This window comes from Canis aureus, unplaced genomic scaffold (genome assembly GCF_053574225.1).
Source record: "Canis aureus isolate CA01 unplaced genomic scaffold, VMU_Caureus_v.1.0 ptg000086l_RagTag, whole genome shotgun sequence".
Taxonomy (NCBI): Eukaryota; Metazoa; Chordata; class Mammalia; order Carnivora; family Canidae; genus Canis; species Canis aureus.
In genome coordinates this window covers 452,799-475,580 of record NW_027554427.1, presented here as the reverse complement: position 1 = coordinate 475,580, position 22,782 = coordinate 452,799, and positions in this window count along the sequence as shown.

The window sequence follows — 22,782 nt, the reverse complement described above, 5'->3', positions numbered from 1 at the left end:
GCTCTCACTTCCACCAATCCAACCCGACCGAAGGAACCAGACTCCCACCATACGTGCACAGGAGCAACTTCTCCAAAACCACCTACAGGCTACCCCAGCTCAGGCCCGGGGCGGGGCCCCTTCTCCTAGATGAAACTTAGCCAACAAGGCACTTACTTCCCGCTCCAGCCTTTCAGGCATGGGCAATCTGTCCCACTGTTTTATCTGTGCCGCCTGGGGCAAAGCCCCCCTCTTCCCTGGCGGCCGTTCCCCTCCCTAACGCATTGAACTGCGCCAACCTCACACCCGCACCTCCAGGGCATTGCATTCTCCCTCTCTCCTGGACAATGCCTTATTCACGGACCCTCTCAACCACCACTTCCCTTTGTGTTACTCCACCCTTAGGTCTTCCCTGCGTGTAGTCACCCTGTCAAATGTGACCTCTCATCACGCCCCGATCCGTGGTCTCTCTTGGCGCAACGGGCAGCCTTTCTGAATCTCTAGGTACCTCTGCCTCTCTCCTCTGTCTGCCTGTCTCCCTGGTTCCGCGACGAACTCTCTCTAGTCAGGCAGAAGTAGCCCTCCAGGCCAGCCTCCCGGAGAAGCACAAACGAGTGATCTTTCTCCCACTACTTATCGGGGTCTCCCCGGCTCCAACCCTGGTGGCCGCCCAAGGACACGTCACTGGCGAGACAGGACCCAGGTAGGAAACCTGAACCATACCTTACTTACCCAGACCCCATAGAAAGGCAGAAGCGCTCATCGCCCCGTACCGCTTCCTCCAGTCACATGCCCCAATGCCTATCAGCCCGTACAGACACGAGCCCTTAGCACGCCCCCTTCAAAAGCCGGCTCCCCCGGCTCTGCTCCCTCTCGGGGCCTGGGAACCTCGCCCCAGATGCGCCCACTGAAAGCCTCTTTTGACCCACATTTGCCTGGCCTCTCTAGTTCATTTGCCTACCAGTCGCATGAAACCTGAGATTTGGTGCCGAAACCCGGGAGGAGTTCGAGGCCCCGCTCTGGAGGGAGCCCCTCTCCTCTCACCACCAGGACCTGAACTGAACCCCACGCCTCGAGACGCCGGGTAGGCGCCCCCTGATTCCGTGCCCCTGTCCCGCTGGTCCTGCCGGAAGCCGCGGCCGCGCCAGGGCGACTCCACAGAGCCAGCGGGTGGCTCTCCGGTGCTCCCTGGGGATCAGGAGACGTCCTCATCCTTAGGGCCACCTCTGTTTCTCTGGTGACCCTGGGCTGCAAACGGGGACGCCTGTCTTCAGTCTCCGGGTTACCCGGTGCGAATCATGGAACTGCCCAATCCCAATGGGACCCCGAAACTCCGACGGGTTGTCTACTGTCCAATTTCAAAACCCGGGGCCGGGATCCCTGGGTGGCGCAGCGGTCTGGCGCCTGCCTTTGGCCCAGGGTCCGATCCTGGAGACCCGGCACCGAATCCCACGTCAGGCTCCCGGTGCATGGAGCCTGCTTCTCCCTCTGCTTGTGTCTCTGCCCCCCACCCCCTCTCTCTCTGTGTGTGACTATCATAAATAAATAAAAACTTAAAAAAAAAGAAAAGAAAGAAAACCCGGGGCCTTTCCCAGGACCTGAAAAGGCGCCGCCTCAGCCTCATTCATTTCTCTACGGTGGCCCGGCCCCAATATTACCTGGACAATCAGTCTCCACGGCCCCTGAGGGTACTTCTGACTACCAAATTCTCACGGCCCAGGACAATCTCTAGACCTCAGGGCAAGCGGACCAAGGTCCCAGACATGCAGGCTTTCTGGGACCTCCGCTCTCGCCCCTCTCTCTGCTCCCAATGTTCCACCCCCCAGGTCCTTTCGGCGCGGGAGCCGCTCCCTCCGCCCCCTCCACCCATTCCCTCAGCTCCAAGAGCCCCCGAATCCTTTCCCCCTTCCCCTGTCTCAGGGTCCCCTGACACCCTGGCCCGAACACCTACTAGGGGAACGCCAGCCCTGCCCCCTGCCCCCTTCTCCTCCTCCTGCCTCCCAACCACACACCTCCTTACCCGTTTCTGACCCCCAACCTTCACCCCCCTACCTCCCCTCCGATCCAGGTGCACAAGATCCCACAAGGTCTCGCCTCCCCTGACCTGGCCGGCCCCCTGCGACAGGTGGTGGGAGCTGAAGGGATCGTTCGGGTCCACGCTTTCTCCCTTCAGGACCTTTCCCACATGGAAAAGGGGGCTGGGCTCTTACTCTGCTAACCCGGGACTGCAGCCAAGAATTCAGTATTTGGCCCAGGCAGAGGGCTTGCTTGACTTGGCAGGATTTGCATCTGGTGCAGACCACCCCCCTTCCACCAGAGGACAGGGAGCGAATGCAGGCTGCCGCCCGACAACACGCCGGCCGGGTCCGTTTCACCGACGGGGCTGTGCCAATCGGTGCTCGGGCGGTTCCCGCCGAGGATCCCGCACGCCCTTAGCAGACGGGCCAGGAGCGGGGGGGCCGCCGCCGCCGCCCCACGTCCACTGTCTCCACGCTGGCACGCGGGCGGTCTCTAACAGGGCTGTCTGTCAACTACGCTAGGGTCCGGCAAGTCGCTCAGAACCCAGATGAGAAGCCTGCTCTTTGCCTTCAGAGGCTCGCTGAGGCTGTAACCCAGTACCCTCGCCTGGACCCTGCCTCCCCGGCCCCGTCCAGGGCTACTGTGGTGGCGACGCGTTTTCTCTCTCAGTCCTCCCCGATACCCGGAAAAAAAATTCAAGAAGGCCGAAGAGGGTCCCCAAACTCCCATTCCCGACCTGCTGACCATGGCATTGAACGTCTTGAACACCCGAGACGAAGAGCGGCTGAACCGCAGGGGCAGGCCAGACTGCAGCTGCAGCTGCAGGTGCAACTCCACACCCCAGCCTCGCTGGCAGCCCTGCGGCCGGCGGGCTCCGGGAGGCACACAGAGGGGCACCCCACCGCATCCCGCCTGGGGCTTGCGTCAGACGCGGCACCGAGGGACACCGGGCCCGTCAATGTCCCAGGATCACGGAGCCGACGCGGCCAGGCCCGCGATGTCGAGTGACGGGCCACTGGAAATCCGCCTGCCCTGGTCTCGGGGCATCCTCGGCGCCTCCACACGGAGGCAACCCTGAGCCGCAAAGTCCAACCTTCCGACTACTCGGACTGGACCACGACTCGCGGGGCCCAGACTCGGACACCCCCTAACCCAGGCCGAGCCTGCGGTGTGGGACCCAGGGAATTGAACAAAAATCCCCTGCCCCTGGACAAGCGGAGCAGGACTAACTCCATTTTCTGCTGCACCCGCCACCTCCTGCGATGACCCCCACAGGACCTGCTTATTGCTTAAGGCGCTGCCCCACCCTAGTCAAGCCACTGAGCACACACTTACCCGAAATCAGATCATAAAAATGTAACCGCCGCTTGTGCCCCCCAACACTGCGCGCCAATTCTGACCAGAGTGATAGGCCAGTTCAAACGGTCACCATAGGGAGGGTAAACTGGGAGTCAACTGGCCCCCAGTTGCGGGCGGACTCACATGACTGTGCAACCTTCTGTGTGTGTTACAATCCCGTGGGCCACTGGCCCCCGGAAAGCTGCTACGCCTCTGAGCCCCGGGGTCCAAGTCCCTGCTCCGCCGTGTCGGGTATACTTGGACCCAAGCTCGAGCTTGTAAAGAAACCCTCGTGTGTTTGCATCGGTGTCGGCTCCTGGGGGCTTTCTCGGATTTGCTACCTGGGGCACAACGTGGGGTCCTGCTCCCAGGAGCGGGGAAGTCCGTCTCTTTCCTGCTGGACACGGGGCGACTGGCTCCATTCTGCCTTCCACTCGGGTGCCGGGTTCCCCTGTCCAGTGGTGGTGGTGGTGGGAACTGATGGCACCTCCATCTACTCCACGGACGGGCTCCCCTCTCACCCTCCTTCCTTACAACTCCTTCCTGCCCGGCTCCTCTCCTCGGCCGGGATATCCTACACAAACTCAAGGCCACCGTTCGTCTTTCTCCCTCACCCACTGCCTCTGCTCACCTCGTCTTACCCTTCATTTCTCCTGATCCCTCCCACTCCACGCCCCCCGTCTCCCTCTACCCCTTAACCCCCAAGTCTGGGACACCTCTAAACCAATGGTGGCCACTCACCACCCCCCAGTCAAAACCCACTTAAAAGATCAAACCCCCCCGCCTCCTCTCCTTCTCAGCCCCAATTCTCCATTTCGGAAACTCACCGACGGGGACTTTAACCTAGTACAGACCGACTTGGCTAGCACGGCCTCCTGATCCCCAACAGCTCCCCGAGCATCACCCCCATTCTCCCTGCCAGGAAACCTTCTGGAGCCTAACGCCTAGTACAAGGTTGAAGACTCATCAACGAGGCTGCTAGCCCTCTCCACCCGCTGGTGCCCAACCCATACGCCCCACTTTCTACTGTTCCCTCCACCGCTACTCACTTCTCACGCTTAGGCCTCAAAGACGCCTTCTTGATTCACTGCTCCTCCACACCCACATTCATACGTTCTCTTGGCCTTCCCATGGGAAGACCCCGACACACATACCTCAGGACGACTGGCCTGGACGGTCCTGCCTCAGGGACTCCAAGGATAGTCCCCATCTCTTTGGCCAGGCCCTTTCTAGACATCTCCAACAATGCTCTTTCACACAGAGCACGCTCCTCCAAGAAGTCGATGACCTTCCCCTTTGTAGGCCCTCCCGACCTTCCTCACAGGAAGACACTGCTCTCCTCCTCAGCTTCCTTGGTTCTAAAGGGTACCCGGTCACTCCCTCCAAAGCGCAACTTTGCACCCCCACGGTTACCTATCTGGGTATATCCTTAACCCCTACACCTCGAAAACACTCACTGGAGACCGCCTCCGCCTACCACAACGCCAGCATCTCCGGCCTCCCCTCTCCCCGCCAGAACGCCGACAACCTTCTCTCTTTCTTGGCTCTCGTGGGTTTCCTCTGGTACTGGATGCCTGACTTCGCTCTCCTGGCACGACCCCTCCACAGGGCAGCCAAACCAACCCCACGGGGGCCACGGACAGACCCCTCCCCTGTCAAACACCTTTTCTCCAAACGGGAAGACTGCCTTACTCTGGGACCCGTTTCAGCTCTTCCAGATCCCCCAAAACCTCCCTACTTATTGACTGATGAACGTTCCCGCTCGGCCCCTCGCCTCCTGGTACAGCCAACAGGACCAACGGAGCGGACACGGGCGTACCTCTCACAACAGCTAGATGTCGCCGCTCAGGGCTGGCAACCATGTCTCAGAGCCCTGGCTGGGGCCGCCTCCCTGACAAAGGAGGCCCTTACACTCACTCTACAAGGCCCCTCACCGTTTTCTCCTCTCACCGCCTGGGACACAGATCTACGGAGCCAGAAATCTGTTTCTCATCTGGACCCCTCTAGACTCCAACTTGATCTTCTCCTCTTCACCGAAAACCCGGACATCTACCACCCACCAACCTCTCGTCTAAATCCTGCTCCCCTCCCGCGGGTGGGTACTCCCCCCGCGACTCACTCAGAACCCTCCCGTTCCTGCCCTCAACTCCTGCAGGGGCTGACTCCTCCACGTCGGGACTTTCCTATCAAGCCCTCCCGAAGCCTGACCGAATCCTCTTTGTGGATGGTAGTTCTCTCGTCGCCCCGGACGGCCAGAGAGAGACACGCGGCCTACGCCGTACTTGCTTACCCTCGATGCCGTCCTGGAGGCGGCTGCCCTCCCCCTCGGGACACCACATACACTGCCTCCAAATACGCCTCCCTCATCACACACACACATTCTGTCCTCTGGCAAGAGCGAGGGTGTCTTACCACCAAGGGTACCACCCATAATCAATGGGCACCTCATTTCACAACTACTGGAGACCCGCAGCCCAGACCCTCAGACCCCACAACCTCACTCAAGTAGCCACTGTCCACTGTCGTGGACCGACCCTCCGAGGACCTGGTGTCCCGAGGCAACAACAAAGCCGACTCTCCACTGCCCGACCCACTGCCTTAGACCCCCACCAGCTCCCCTCCTCTTCCTCCACACCCCACAGTCCCCCTCTTACACACACCAGGAAACTCAGACAGACACCCAAAAGGATGGGAGGAATCGCCAGGGACAAAGGCCGCATCTTCATTCCAAAGAAACTCGCTCTTCCAGACCATTCAGCCCCCATGATCGTTTCAGACATACGGCAGTCCCTACACGTCGGGCCCAAGGCCTTACACCAGTTCCTACAACCCCTTTTCCACCCTCCACATGTGCCACAGGTTACCGGAGAGGCGCCGAAGTCTTGCAAACCCTGCTCCACGGTCAACGCTCGAGGGGGAATTCGCAGGCCCGGCGGGGCCCAATCCCCAGCTCTGCGCACACCAACCTGGCGAGGACTGGCAGCCTGACTTTTCCCACGTGCCACGCCATAAATCCTTTCCCTACCTGTTAGCCTCAGTGGACACCTTTACACGGTGGATAGGGGCTTTCTCCATACCTCGGGACACTGCGGAGGCGGCGGCCACCATAGCCCTCCAACACGTCATTCCGAGGTTCGGCCTCCCGCGGACCCTACCATCCGACAACGGCCCGGCCTCATCTCCAGCATCACCCAGCAAGTCTCCGAGAGCCTACATATTACCTGGAAACCCCATATCCCATACCAACCCCAGTCTTCGGGTAAGGGAGAGCGGGCCGACGGCCTTCTCGAGGGACGTCTCACCAAACTGCCCTTGAAGCCCGCCCGTCCTGGCCACCCTCCTCCCGCTGGCTTTAACAAGGCTCAGAGCTTCCCCTAGAGGGCCGTGGGCTCTAAGTCCCTTTCAGCTTCTCGTGGGCGGCCCTTCCTGCTCACTCAAAATCTTCCCGTCACCGCCTCCTCTGCTCCTATCTTGCCTACCTTACCTAACTCTTCTAAGAGCCCTCCTGCGGGCCCATGCGACTCAGTCAGCCCGACTCCAGGGGAACCCACAGCAGATACTCCCCAAGCCCTGGCCCCAGGGGATAGCGTCCTGCTACAAGAACTATACCCAAAAACCTTACAGCCTAAGTGCACCGGTCCCGATACGGTGGCCCTTATGACCCCCACGGCCGCCAAACTCCTAGCACACCACCCGCGGGGTACACAGCTCTAAGTGAAAGCGAGGCCCCTCACGACACGGATGCGCAGGACCACCTTTGGGACCTACTCCAATACTGCTATCGCTCCATCCTCCTCCTCCTGGTCCTACCTCCTGGTCACTCCACCACTGACCCTGGGTTTAGGTGGACGTTTACATGACAGAAACCTGGCACCGGGGAATGTCCACCACTGATTGTCAACCACTGGGTTGCCAGGCCCTCATCAATTTCCCCATCCCCAATTGCCAGTCAATTCCTGTATCCACATCTGATCCTAGAATCTCTTCCACCTACGATCAAGACCCATCCTACCTGCCAAACCTACCCGGTTGAAATCCACGGATGCTGCCCTTATCGCTACTGGAATATTCATCGCCTTGGCCACTTGTGCCGGGACCCTTTCGCCGGCACCTGTGCAACCAGTGACCCATGAGGCCGCTTCTACAGAACACACAGTAACTATAGCCTAACTATTCTGGACCCTTGGGATTCCCACTGGGCGACGGGGGTAACCGCAAAATTGTACCGCTGCCCCTTTTCCTCCTACCCTACCGTCTTCTCTCCCCGCATCTACACGACATACACACGTGCGGCTCTCACTTCCACCAATCCAACCCGACCGAAGGAACCAGACTCCCACCATACGTGCACAGGAGCAACTTCTCCAAAACCACCTACAGGCTACCCCAGCTCAGGCCCGGGGCGGGGCCCCTTCTCCTAGATGAAACTTAGCCAACAAGGCACTTACTTCCCGCTCCAGCCTTTCAGGCATGGGCAATCTGTCCCACTGTTTTATCTGTGCCGCCTGGGGCAAAGCCCCCCTCTTCCCTGGCGGCCGTTCCCCTCCCTAACGCATTGAACTGCGCCAACCTCACACCCGCACCTCCAGGGCATTGCATTCTCCCTCTCTCCTGGACAATGCCTTATTCACGGACCCTCTCAACCACCACTTCCCTTTGTGTTACTCCACCCTTAGGTCTTCCCTGCGTGTAGTCACCCTGTCAAATGTTACCTCTCATCACGCCCCGATCCGTGGTCTCTCTTGGCGCAACGGGCAGCCTTTCTGAATCTCTAGGTACCTCTGCCTCTCTCCTCTGTCTGCCTGTCTCCCTGGTTCCGCGACGAACTCTCTCTAGTCAGGCAGAAGTAGCCCTCCAGGCCAGCCTCCCGGAGAAGCACAAACGAGTGATCTTTCTCCCACTACTTATCGGGGTCTCCCCGGCTTCAACCCTGGTGGCCGCCCAAGGACACGTCACTGGCGAGACAGGACCCAGGTAGGAAACCTGAACCATACCTTACTTACCCAGACCCCATAGAAAGGCAGAAGCGCTCATCGCCCCGTACCGCTTCCTCCAGTCACATGCCCCAATGCCTATCAGCCCGTACAGACACGAGCCCTTAGCACTCCCCCTTCAAAAGCCGGCTCCCCCGGCTCTGCTCCCTCTCGGGGCCTGGGAACCTCGCCCCAGATGCGCCCACTGAAAGCCTCTTTTGACCCACATTTGCCTGGCCTCTCTAGTTCATTTGCCTACCAGTCGCATGAAACCTGAGATTTGGTGCCGAAACCCGGGAGGAGTTCGAGGCCCCGCTCTGGAGGGAGCCCCTCTCCTCTCACCACCAGGACCTGAACTGAACCCCACGCCTCGAGACGCCGGGTAGGCGCCCCCTGATTCCGTGCCCCTGTCCCGCTGGTCCTGCCGGAAGCCGCGGCCGCGCCAGGGCGACTCCACAGAGCCAGCGGGTGGCTCTCCGGTGCTCCCTGGGGATCAGGAGACGTCCTCATCCTTAGGGCCACCTCTGTTTCTCTGGTGACCCTGGGCTGCAAACGGGGACGCCTGTCTTCAGTCTCCGGGTTACCCGGTGCGAATCATGGAACTGCCCAATCCCAATGGGACCCCGAAACTCCGACGGGTTGTCTACTGTCCAATTTCAAAACCCGGGGCCGGGATCCCTGGGTGGCGCAGCGGTCTGGCGCCTGCCTTTGGCCCAGGGTCCGATCCTGGAGACCCGGCACCGAATCCCACGTCAGGCTCCCGGTGCATGGAGCCTGCTTCTCCCTCTGCTTGTGTCTCTGCCCCCCACCCCCTCTCTCTCTGTGTGTGACTATCATAAATAAATAAAAACTTAAAAAAAAAGAAAAGAAAGAAAACCCGGGGCCTTTCCCAGGACCTGAAAAGGCGCCGCCTCAGCCTCATTCATTTCTCTACGGTGGCCCGGCCCCAATATTACCTGGACAATCAGTCTCCACGGCCCCTGAGGGTACTTCTGACTACCAAATTCTCACGGCCCAGGACAATCTCTAGACCTCAGGGCAAGCGGACCAAGGTCCCAGACATGCAGGCTTTCTGGGACCTCCGCTCTCGCCCCTCTCTCTGCTCCCAATGTTCCACCCCCCAGGTCCTTTCGGCGCGGGAGCCGCTCCCTCCGCCCCCTCCACCCATTCCCTCAGCTCCAAGAGCCCCCGAATCCTTTCCCCCTTCCCCTGTCTCAGGGTCCCCTGACACCCTGGCCCGAACACCTACTAGGGGAACGCCAGCCCTGCCCCCTGCCCCCTTCTCCTCCTCCTGCCTCCCAACCACACACCTCCTTACCCGTTTCTGACCCCCAACCTTCACCCCCCTACCTCCCCTCCGATCCAGGTGCACAAGATCCCACAAGGTCTCGCCTCCCCTGACCTGGCCGGCCCCCTGCGACAGGTGGTGGGAGCTGAAGGGATCGTTCGGGTCCACGCTTTCTCCCTTCAGGACCTTTCCCACATGGAAAAGGGGGCTGGGCTCTTACTCTGCTAACCCGGGACTGCAGCCAAGAATTCAGTATTTGGCCCAGGCAGAGGGCTTGCTTGACTTGGCAGGATTTGCATCTGGTGCAGACCACCCCCCTTCCACCAGAGGACAGGGAGCGAATGCAGGCTGCCGCCCGACAACACGCCGGCCGGGTCCGTTTCACCGACGGGGCTGTGCCAATCGGTGCTCGGGCGGTTCCCGCCGAGGATCCCGCACGCCCTTAGCAGACGGGCCAGGAGCGGGGGGGCCGCCGCCGCCGCCGCCCCACGTCCACTGTCTCCACGCTGGCACGCGGGCGGTCTCTAACAGGGCTGTCTGTCAACTACGCTAGGGTCCGGCAAGTCGCTCAGAACCCAGATGAGAAGCCTGCTCTTTGCCTTCAGAGGCTCGCTGAGGCTGTAACCCAGTACCCTCGCCTGGACCCTGCCTCCCCGGCCCCGTCCAGGGCTACTGTGGTGGCGACGCGTTTTCTCTCTCAGTCCTCCCCGATACCCGGAAAAAAAATTCAAGAAGGCCGAAGAGGGTCCCCAAACTCCCATTCCCGACCTGCTGACCATGGCATTGAACGTCTTGAACACCCGAGACGAAGAGCGGCTGAACCGCAGGGGCAGGCCAGACTGCAGCTGCAGCTGCAGGTGCAACTCCACACCCCAGCCTCGCTGGCAGCCCTGCGGCCGGCGGGCTCCGGGAGGCACACAGAGGGGCACCCCACCGCATCCCGCCTGGGGCTTGCGTCAGACGCGGCACCGAGGGACACCGGGCCCGTCAATGTCCCAGGATCACGGAGCCGACGCGGCCAGGCCCGCGATGTCGAGTGACGGGCCACTGGAAATCCGCCTGCCCTGGTCTCGGGGCATCCTCGGCGCCTCCACACGGAGGCAACCCTGAGCCGCAAAGTCCAACCTTCCGACTACTCGGACTGGACCACGACTCGCGGGGCCCAGACTCGGACACCCCCTAACCCAGGCCGAGCCTGCGGTGTGGGACCCAGGGAATTGAACAAAAATCCCCTGCCCCTGGACAAGCGGAGCAGGACTAACTCCATTTTCTGCTGCACCCGCCACCTCCTGCGATGACCCCCACAGGACCTGCTTATTGCTTAAGGCGCTGCCCCACCCTAGTCAAGCCACTGAGCACACCCTTACCCGAAATCAGATCATAAAAATGTAACCGCCGCTTGTGCCCCCCAACACTGCGCGCCAATTCTGACCAGAGTGATAGGCCAGTTCAAACGGTCACCATAGGGAGGGTAAACTGGGAGTCAACTGGCCCCCAGTTGCGGGCGGACTCACATGACTGTGCAACCTTCTGTGTGTGTTACAATCCCGTGGGCCACTGGCCCCCGGAAAGCTGCTACGCCTCTGAGCCCCGGGGTCCAAGTCCCTGCTCCGCCGTGTCGGGTATACTTGGACCCAAGCTCGAGCTTGTAAAGAAACCCTCGTGTGTTTGCATCGGTGTCGGCTCCTGGGGGCTTTCTCGGATTTGCTACCTGGGGCACAACGTGGGGTCCTGCTCCCAGGAGCGGGGAAGTCCGTCTCTTTCCTGCTGGACACGGGGCGACTGGCTCCATTCTGCCTTCCACTCGGGTGCCGGGTTCCCCTCTCCAGTGGTGGTGGTGGTGGGAACTGATGGCACCTCCATCTACTCCACGGACGGGCTCCCCTCTCACCCTCCTTCCTTACAACTCCTTCCTGCCCGGCTCCTCTCCTCGGCCGGGATATCCTACACAAACTCAAGGCCACCGTTCGTCTTTCTCCCTCACCCACTGCCTCTGCTCACCTCGTCTTACCCTTCATTTCTCCTGATCCCTCCCACTCCACGCCCCCCGTCTCCCTCTACCCCTTAACCCCCAAGTCTGGGACACCTCTAAACCAATGGTGGCCACTCACCACCCCCCAGTCAAAACCCACTTAAAAGATCAAACCCCCCCGCCTCCTCTCCTTCTCAGCCCCAATTCTCCATTTCGGAAACTCACCGACGGGGACTTAAACCTAGTACAGACCGACTTTGCCAGCACGGCCTCCTGATCCCCAACAGCTCCCCGAGCATCACCCCCATTCTCCCTGCCAGGAAACCTTCTGGAGCCTATCGCCTAGTACAAGGTTGAAGACTCATCAACGAGGCTGCTAGCCCTCTCCACCCGCTGGTGCCCAATCCATACGCCCCACTTTCTACTGTTCCCTCCACCGCTACTCACTTCTCACGCTTAGGCCTCAAAGATGACTTCTTGATTCACTGCTCCTCCACGCCCACATTCCTACGTTCTCTTGGCCTTCCCATGGGAAGACCCCGACACACATACCTCAGGACGACTGGCCTGGACGGTCCTGCCTCAGGGACTCCAAGGATAGTCCCCATCTCTTTGGCCAGGCCCTTTCTAGACATCTCCAACAATGCTCTTTCACACAGAGCACGCTCCTCCAAGAAGTCGATGACCTTCCCCTTTGTAGGCCCTCCCGACCTTCCTCACAGGAAGACACTGCTCTCCTCCTCAGCTTCCTTGGTTCTAAAGGGTACCCGGTCACTCCCTCCAAAGCGCAACTTTGCACCCCCACGGTTACCTATCTGGGTATATCCTTAACCCCTACACCTCGAAAACACTCACTGGAGACCGCCTCCGCCTACCACAACGCCAGCATCTCCGGCCTCCCCTCTCCCCGCCAGAACGCCGACAACCTTCTCTCTTTCTTGGCTCTCGTGGGTTTCCTCTGGTACTGGATGCCTGACTTCGCTCTCCTGGCACGACCCCTCCACAGGGCAGCCAAACCAACCCCACGGGGGCCACGGACAGACCCCTCCCCTGTCAAACACCTTTTCTCCAAACGGGAAGACTGCCTTACTCTGGGACCCGTTTCAGCTCTTCCAGATCCCCCAAAACCTCCCTACTTATTGACTGATGAACGTTCCCGCTCGGCCCCTCGCCTCCTGGTACAGCCAACAGGACCAACGGAGCGGACACGGGCGTACCTCTCACAACAGCTAGATGTCGCCGCTCAGGGCTGGCAACCATGTCTCAGAGCCCTGGCTGGGGCCGCCTCCCTGACAAAGGAGGCCCTTACACTCACTCTACAAGGCCCCTCACCGTTTTCTCCTCTCACCGCCTGGGACACAGATCTACGGAGCCAGAAATCTGTTTCTCATCTGGACCCCTCTAGACTCCAACTTGATCTTCTCCTCTTCACCGAAAACCCGGACATCTACCACCCACCAACCTCTCGTCTAAATCCTGCTCCCCTCCCGCGGGTGGGTACTCCCCCCGCGACTCACTCAGAACCCTCCCGTTCCTGCCCTCAACTCCTGCAGGGGCTGACTCCTCCACGTCGGGACTTTCCTATCAAGCCCTCCCGAAGCCTGACCGAATCCTCTTTGTGGATGGTAGTTCTCTCGTCGCCCCGGACGGCCAGAGAGAGACACGCGGCCTACGCCGTACTTGCTTACCCTCGATGCCGTCCTGGAGGCGGCTGCCCTCCCCCTCGGGACACCACATACACTGCCTCCAAATACGCCTCCCTCATCACACACACACATTCTGTCCTCTGGCAAGAGCGAGGGTGTCTTACCACCAAGGGTACCACCCATAATCAATGGGCACCTCATTTCACAACTACTGGAGACCCGCAGCCCAGACCCTCAGACCCCACAACCTCACTCAAGTAGCCACTGTCCACTGTCGTGGACCGACCCTCCGAGGACCTGGTGTCCCGAGGCAACAACAAAGCCGACTCTCCACTGCCCGACCCACTGCCTTAGACCCCCACCAGCTCCCCTCCTCTTCCTCCACACCCCACAGTCCCCCTCTTACACACACCAGGAAACTCAGACAGACACCCAAAAGGATGGGAGGAATCGCCAGGGACAAAGGCCGCATCTTCATTCCAAAGAAACTCGCTCTTCCAGACCCTTCAGCCCCCATGATCGTTTCAGACATACGGCAGTCCCTACACGTCGGGCCCAAGGCCTTACACCAGTTCCTACAACCCCTTTTCCACCCTCCACATGTGCCACAGGTTACCGGAGAGGCGCCGAAGTCTTGCAAACCCTGCTCCACGGTCAACGCTCGAGGGGGAATTCGCAGGCCCGGCGGGGCCCAATCCCCAGCTCTGCGCACACCAACCTGGCGAGGACTGGCAGCCTGACTTTTCCCACGTGCCACGCCATAAATCCTTTCCCTACCTGTTAGCCTCAGTGGACACCTTTACACGGTGGATAGGGGCTTTCTCCATACCTCGGGACACTGCGGAGGCGGCGGCCACCATAGCCCTCCAACACATCATTCCGAGGTTCGGCCTCCCGCGGACCCTACCATCCGACAACGGCCCGGCCTCATCTCCAGCATCACCCAGCAAGTCTCCGAGAGCCTACATATTACCTGGAAACCCCATATCCCATACCAACCCCAGTCTTCGGGTAAGGGAGAGCGGGCCGACGGCCTTCTCGAGGGACGTCTCACCAAACTGCCCTTGAAGCCCGCCCGTCCTGGCCACCCTCCTCCCGCTGGCTTTAACAAGGCTCAGAGCTTCCCCTAGAGGGCCGTGGGCTCTAAGTCCCTTTCAGCTTCTCGTGGGCGGCCCTTCCTGCTCACTCAAAATCTTCCCGTCACCGCCTCCTCTGCTCCTATCTTGCCTACCTTACCTAACTCTTCTAAGAGCCCTCCTGCGGGCCCATGCGACTCAGTCAGCCCGACTCCAGGGGAACCCACAGCAGATACTCCCCAAGCCCTGGCCCCAGGGGATAGCGTCCTGCTACAAGAACTATACCCAAAAACCTTACAGCCTAAGTGCACCGGTCCCGATACGGTGGCCCTTATGACCCCCACGGCCGCCAAACTCCTAGCACACCACCCGCGGGGTACACAGCTCTAAGTGAAAGCGAGGCCCCTCACGACACGGATGCGCAGGACCACCTTTGGGACCTACTCCAATACTGCTATCGCTCCATCCTCCTCCTCCTGGTCCTACCTCCTGGTCACTCCACCACTGACCCTGGGTTTAGGTGGACGTTTACATGACAGAAACCTGGCACCGGGGAATGTCCACCACTGATTGTCAACCACTGGGTTGCCAGGCCCTCATCAATTTCCCCATCCCCAATTGCCAGTCAATTCCTGTATCCACATCTGATCCTAGAATCTCTTCCACCTACGATCAAGACCCATCCTACCTGCCAAACCTACCCGGTTGAAATCCACGGATGCTGCCCTTATCGCTACTGGAATATTCATCGCCTTGGCCACTTGTGCCGGGACCCTTTCGCCGGCACCTGTGCAACCAGTGACCCATGAGGCCGCTTCTACAGAACACACAGTAACTATAGCCTAACTATTCTGGACCCTTGGGATTCCCACTGGGCGACGGGGGTAACCGCAAAATTGTACCGCTGCCCCTTTTCCTCCTACCCTACCGTCTTCTCTCCCCGCATCTACACGACATACACACGTGCGGCTCTCACTTCCACCAATCCAACCCGACCGAAGGAACCAGACTCCCACCATACGTGCACAGGAGCAACTTCTCCAAAACCACCTACAGGCTACCCCAGCTCAGGCCCGGGGCGGGGCCCCTTCTCCTAGATGAAACTTAGCCAACAAGGCACTTACTTCCCGCTCCAGCCTTTCAGGCATGGGCAATCTGTCCCACTGTTTTATCTGTGCCGCCTGGGGCAAAGCCCCCCTCTTCCCTGGCGGCCGTTCCCCTCCCTAACGCATTGAACTGCGCCAACCTCACACCCGCACCTCCAGGGCATTGCATTCTCCCTCTCTCCTGGACAATGCCTTATTCACGGACCCTCTCAACCACCACTTCCCTTTGTGTTACTCCACCCTTAGGTCTTCCCTGCGTGTAGTCACCCTGTCAAATGTGACCTCTCATCACGCCCCGATCCGTGGTCTCTCTTGGCGCAACGGGCAGCCTTTCTGAATCTCTAGGTACCTCTGCCTCTCTCCTCTGTCTGCCTGTCTCCCTGGTTCCGCGACGAACTCTCTCTAGTCAGGCAGAAGTAGCCCTCCAGGCCAGCCTCCCGGAGAAGCACAAACGAGTGATCTTTCTCCCACTACTTATCGGGGTCTCCCCGGCTTCAACCCTGGTGGCCGCCCAAGGACACGTCACTGGCGAGACAGGACCCAGGTAGGAAACCTGAACCATACCTTACTTACCCAGACCCCATAGAAAGGCAGAAGCGCTCATCGCCCCGTACCGCTTCCTCCAGTCACATGCCCCAATGCCTATCAGCCCGTACAGACACGAGCCCTTAGCACTCCCCCTTCAAAAGCCGGCTCCCCCGGCTCTGCTCCCTCTCGGGGCCTGGGAACCTCGCCCCAGATGCGCCCACTGACAGCCTCTTTTGACCCACATTTGCCTGGCCTCTCTAGTTCATTTGCCTACCAGTCGCATGAAACCTGAGATTTGGTGCCGAAACCCGGGAGGAGTTCGAGGCCCCGCTCTGGAGGGAGCCCCTCTCCTCTCACCACCAGGACCTGAACTGAACCCCACGCCTCGAGACGCCGGGTAGGCGCCCCCTGATTCCGTGCCCCTGTCCCGCTGGTCCTGCCGGAAGCCGCGGCCGCGCCAGGGCGACTCCACAGAGCCAGCGGGTGGCTCTCCGGTGCTCCCTGGGGATCAGGAGACGTCCTCATCCTTAGGGCCACCTCTGTTTCTCTGGTGACCCTGGGCTGCAAACGGGGACGCCTGTCTTCAGTCTCCGGGTTACCCGGTGCGAATCATGGAACTGCCCAATCCCAATGGGACCCCGAAACTCCGACGGGTTGTCTACTGTCCAATTTCAAAACCCGGGGCCGGGATCCCTGGGTGGCGCAGCGGTCTGGCGCCTGCCTTTGGCCCAGGGTCCGATCCTGGAGACCCGGCACCGAATCCCACGTCAGGCTCCCGGTGCATGGAGCCTGCTTCTCCCTCTGCTTGTGTCTCTGCCCCCCACCCCCTCTCTCTCTGTGTGTGACTATCATAAATAAATAAAAACTTAAAAAAAAAGAAAAGAAAGAAAACCCGGGGCCTTTCCCAGGACCTGAAAAGGCGCCGCCTCAGCCTCATTCATTTCTCTACGGTGGCCCGTCCCCAATATTACCTGGACAATCAGTCTCCATGGCCCCTGAGGGTACTTCTGACTACCAAATTCTCACGGCCCAGGACAATCTCTAGACCTCAGGGCAAGCGGACCAAGGTCCCAGACATGCAGGCTTTCTGGGACCTCCGCTCTCGCCCCTCTCTCTGCTCCCAATGTTCCACCCCCCAGGTCCTTTCGGCGCGGGAGCCGCTCCCTCCGCCCCCTCCACCCATTCCCTCAGCTCCAAGAGCCCCCGAATCCTTTCCCCCTTCCCCTGTCTCAGGGTCCCCTGACACCCTGGCCCGAACACCTACTAGGGGAACGCCAGCCCTGCCCCCTGCCCCCTTCTCCTCCTCCTGCCTCCCAACCACACACCTCCTTACCCATTTCTGACCCCCAACCTTCACCCCCCTACCTCCCCTCCGATCCAGGTGCACAAGATCCCACAAGGTCTCGCCTCCCCTGACCTGGCCGGCCCCCTGCGACAGGTGGTGGGAGCTGAAGGGATCGTTCGGGTCCACGCTTTCTCCCTTCAGGACCTTTCCCACATGGAAAAGGGGGCTGGGCTCTTACTCTGCTAACCCGGGACTGCAGCCAAGAATTCAGTATTTGGCCCAGGCAGAGGGCTTGCTTGACTTGGCAGGATTTGCATCTGGTGCAGACCACCCCCCTTCCACCAGAGGACAGGGAGCGAATGCAGGCTGCCGCCCGACAACACGCCGGCCGGGTCCGTTTCACCGACGGGGCTGTGCCAATCGGTGCTCGGGCGGTTCCCGCCGAGGATCCCGCACGCCCTTAGCAGACGGGCCAGGAGCGGGGGGGCCGCCGCCGCCGCCCCACGTACACTGTCTCCACGCTGGCACGCGGGCGGTCTCTAACAGGGCTGTCTGTCAACTACGCTAGGGTCCGGCAAGTCGCTCAGAACCCAGATGAGAAGCCTGCTCTTTGCCTTCAGAGGCTCGCTGAGGCTGTAACCCAGTACCCTCGCCTGGACCCTGCCTCCCCGGCCCCGTCCAGGGCTACTGTGGTGGCTACGCGTTTTCTCTCTCAGTCCTCCCCGATACCCGGAAAAAAAAATTCAAGAAGGCCGAAGAGGGTCCCCAAACTCCCATTCCCGACCTGCCGACCATGGCATTGAACGTCTTGAACACCTGAGACGAAGAGCGGCTGAACCGCAGGGGCAGGCCAGACTGCAGCTGCAGCTGCAGGTGCAACTCCACACCCCAGCCTCGCTGGCAGCCCTGCGGCCGGCGGGCTCCGGGAGGCACACAGAGGGGCACCCCACCGCATCCCGCCTGGGGCTTGCGTCAGACGCGGCACCGAGGGACACCGGGCCCGTCAATGTCCCAGGATCACGGAGCCGACGCGGCCAGGCCCGCGATGTCGAGTGACGGGCCACTGGAAATCCGCCTGCCCTGGTCTCGGGGCATCCTCGGCGCCTCCACACGGAGGCAACCCTGAGCCGCAAAGTCCAACCTTCCGACTACTCGGACTGGACCACGACTCGCGGGGCCCAGACTCGGACACCCCCTAACCCAGGCCGAGCCTGCGGTGTGGGACCCAGGGAATTGAACAAAAATCCCCTGCCCCTGGACAAGCGGAGCAGGACTAACTCCATTTTCTGCTGCACCCGCCACCTCCTGCGATGACCCCCACAGGACCTGCTTATTGCTTAAGGCGCTGCCCCACCCTAGTCAAGCCACTGAGCACACCCTTACCCGAAATCAGATCATAAAAATGTAACCCCCGCTTGTGCCCCCCAACACTGCGCGCCAATTCTGACCAGAGTGATAGGCCAGTTCAAACGGTCACCATAGGGAGGGTAAACTGGGAGTCAACTGGCCCCCAGTTGCGGGCGGACTCACATGACTGTGCAACCTTCTGTGTGTGTTACAATCCCGTGGGCCACTGGCCCCCGGAAAGCTGCTACGCCTCTGAGCCCCGGGGTCCAAGTCCCTGCTCCGCCGTGTCGGGTATACTTGGACCCAAGCTCGAGCTTGTAAAGAAACCCTCGTGTGTTTGCATCGGTGTCGGCCCCTGGGGGCTTTCTCGGATTTGCTACCTGGGGCACAACGTGGGGTCCTGCTCCCGGGAGCGGGGAAGTCCATCTCTTTCCTGCTGGACACGGGGCGACTGGCTCCATTCTGCCTTCCACTCGGGTGCCGGGTTCCCCTCTCCAGTGGTGGTGGTGGTGGGAACTGATGGCACCTCCATCTACTCCACGGACGGGCTCCCCTCTCACCCTCCTTCCTTACAACTCCTTCCTGCCCGGCTCCTCTCCTGGGCCGGGATATCCTACACAAACTCAAGGCCACCGTTCGTCTTTCTCCCTCACCCACTGCCTCTGCTCACCTCGTCTTACCCTTCATTTCTCCTGATCCCTCCACTCCACGCCCCCCGTCTCCCTCTACACCTTAACCCCCAAGTCTGGGACACCTCTAAACCAATGGTGGCCACTCACCACCCCCCAGTCAAAACCCACTTAAAAGATCAAACCTCCCCGCCTCCTCTCCTTCTCAGCCCCAATTCTCCATTTCGGAAACTCACCGACGGGGACTTAAACCTAGTACAGACCGACTTGGCCAGCACGGCCTCCTTATCCCCAACAGCTCCCCGAGCATCACCCCCATTCTCCCTGCCAGGAAACCTTCTGGAGCCTATCGCCTAGTACAAGGTTGAAGACTCATCAACGAGGCTGCTAGCCCTCTCCACCCGCTGGTGCCCAATCCATACGCCCCACTTTCTACTGTTCCCTCCACCGCTACTCACTTCTCACGCTTAGGCCTCAAAGATGACTTCTTGATTCACTGCTCCTCCACGCCCACATTCCTACGTTCTCTTGGCCTTCCCATGGGAAGACCCCGACACACATACCTCAGGACGACTGGCCTGGACGGTCCTGCCTCAGGGACTCCAAGGATAGTCCCCATCTCTTTGGCCAGGCCCTTTCTAGACATCTCCAACAATGCTCTTTCACACAGAGCACGCTCCTCCAAGAAGTCGATGACCTTCCCCTTTGTAGGCCCTCCCGACCTTCCTCACAGGAAGACACTGCTCTCCTCCTCAGCTTCCTTGGTTCTAAAGGGTACCCGGTCACTCCCTCCAAAGCGCAACTTTGCACCCCCACGGTTACCTAGCTGGGTATATCCTTAACCCCTACACCTCGAAAACACTCACTGGAGACCGCCTCCGCCTACCACAACGCCAGCATCTCCGGCCTCCCCTCTCCCCGCCAGAACGCCGACAACCTTCTCTCTTTCTTGGCTCTCGTGGGTTTCCTCTGGTACTGGATGCCTGACTTCGCTCTCCTGGCACGACCCCTCCACAGGGCAGCCAAACCAACCCCACGGGGGCCACGGACAGACCCCTCCCCTGTCAAACACCTTTTCTCCAAACGGGAAGACTGCCTTACTCTGGGACCCGTTTCAGCTCTTCCAGATCCCCCAAAACCTCCCTACTTATTGACTGATGAACGTTCCCGCTCGGCCCCTCGCCTCCTGGTACAGCCAACAGGACCAACGGAGCGGACACGGGCGTACCTCTCACAACAGCTAGATGTCGCCGCTCAGGGCTGGCAACCATGTCTCAGAGCCCTGGCTGGGGCCGCCTCCCTGACAAAGGAGGCCCTTACACTCACTCTACAAGGCCCCTCACCGTTTTCTCCTCTCACCGCCTGGGACACAGATCTACGGAGCCAGAAATCTGTTTCTCATCTGGACCCCTCTAGACTCCAACTTGATCTTCTCCTCTTCACCGAAAACCCGGACATCTACCACCCACCAACCTCTCGTCTAAATCCTGCTCCCCTCCCGCGGGTGGGTACTCCCCCCGCGACTCACTCAGAACCCTCCCGTTCCTGCCCTCAACTCCTGCAGGGGCTGACTCCTCCACGTCGGGACTTTCCTATCAAGCCCTCCCGAAGCCTGACCGAATCCTCTTTGTGGATGGTAGTTCTCTCGTCGCCCCGGACGGCCAGAGAGAGACACGCGGCCTACGCCGTACTTGCTTACCCTCGATGCCGTCCTGGAGGCGGCTGCCCTCCCCCTCGGGACACCACATACACTGCCTCCAAATACGCCTCCCTCATCACACACACACATTCTGTCCTCTGGCAAGAGCGAGGGTGTCTTACCACCAAGGGTACCACCCATAATCAATGGGCACCTCATTTCACAACTACTGGAGACCCGCAGCCCAGACCCTCAGACCCCACAACCTCACTCAAGTAGCCACTGTCCACTGTCGTGGACCGACCCTCCGAGGACCTGGTGTCCCGAGGCAACAACAAAGCCGACTCTCCACTGCCCGACCCACTGCCTTAGACCCCCACCAGCTCCCCTCCTCTTCCTCCACACCCCACAGTCCCCCTCTTACACACACCAGGAAACTCAGACAGACACCCAAGAGGATGGGAGGAATCGCCAGGGACAAAGGCCGCATCTTCATTCCAAAGAAACTCGCTCTTCCAGACCATTCAGCCCCCATGATCGTTTCAGACATACGGCAGTCCCTACACGTCGGGCCCAAGGCCTTACACCAGTTCCTACAACCCCTTTTCCACCCTCCACATGTGCCACAGGTTACCGGAGAGGCGCCGAAGTCTTGCAAACCCTGCTCCACGGTCAACGCTCGAGGGGGAATTCGCAGGCCCGGCGGGGCCCAATCCCCAGCTCTGCGCACACCAACCTGGCGAGGACTGGCAGCCTGACTTTTCCCACGTGCCACGCCATAAATCCTTTCCCTACCTGTTAGCCTCAGTGGACACCTTTACACGGTGGATAGGGGCTTTCTCCATACCTCGGGACACTGCGGAGGCGGCGGCCACCATAGCCCTCCAACACATCATTCCGAGGTTCGGCCTCCCGCGGACCCTACCATCCGACAACGGCCCGGCCTCATCTCCAGCATCACCCAGCAAGTCTCCGAGAGCCTACATATTACCTGGAAACCCCATATCCCATACCAACCCCAGTCTTCGGGTAAGGGAGAGCGGGCCGACGGCCTTCTCGAGGGACGTCTCACCAAACTGCCCTTGAAGCCCGCCCGTCCTGGCCACCCTCCTCCCGCTGGCTTTAACAAGGCTCAGAGCTTCCCCTAGAGGGCCGTGGGCTCTAAGTCCCTTTCAGCTTCTCGTGGGCGGCCCTTCCTGCTCACTCAAAATCTTCCCGTCACCGCCTCCTCTGCTCCTATCTTGCCTACCTTACCTAACTCTTCTAAGAGCCCTCCTGCGGGCCCATGCGACTCAGTCAGCCCGACTCCAGGGGAACCCACAGCAGATACTCCCCAAGCCCTGGCCCCAGGGGATAGCGTCCTGCTACAAGAACTATACCCAAAAACCTTACAGCCTAAGTGCACCGGTCCCGATACGGTGGCCCTTATGACCCCCACGGCCGCCAAACTCCTAGCACACCACCCGCGGGGTACACAGCTCTAAGTGAAAGCGAGGCCCCTCACGACACGGATGCGCAGGACCACCTTTGGGACCTACTCCAATACTGCTATCGCTCCATCCTCCTCCTCCTGGTCCTACCTCCTGGTCACTCCACCACTGACCCTGGGTTTAGGTGGACGTTTACATGACAGAAACCTGGCACCGGGGAATGTCCACCACTGATTGTCAACCACTGGGTTGCCAGGCCCTCATCAATTTCCCCATCCCCAATTGCCAGTCAATTCCTGTATCCACATCTGATCCTAGAATCTCTTCCACCTACGATCAAGACCCATCCTACCTGCCAAACCTACCCGGTTGAAATCCACGGATGCTGCCCTTATCGCTACTGGAATATTCATCGCCTTGGCCACTTGTGCCGGGACCCTTTCGCCGGCACCTGTGCAACCAGTGACCCATGAGGCCGCTTCTACAGAACACACAGTAACTATAGCCTAACTATTCTGGACCCTTGG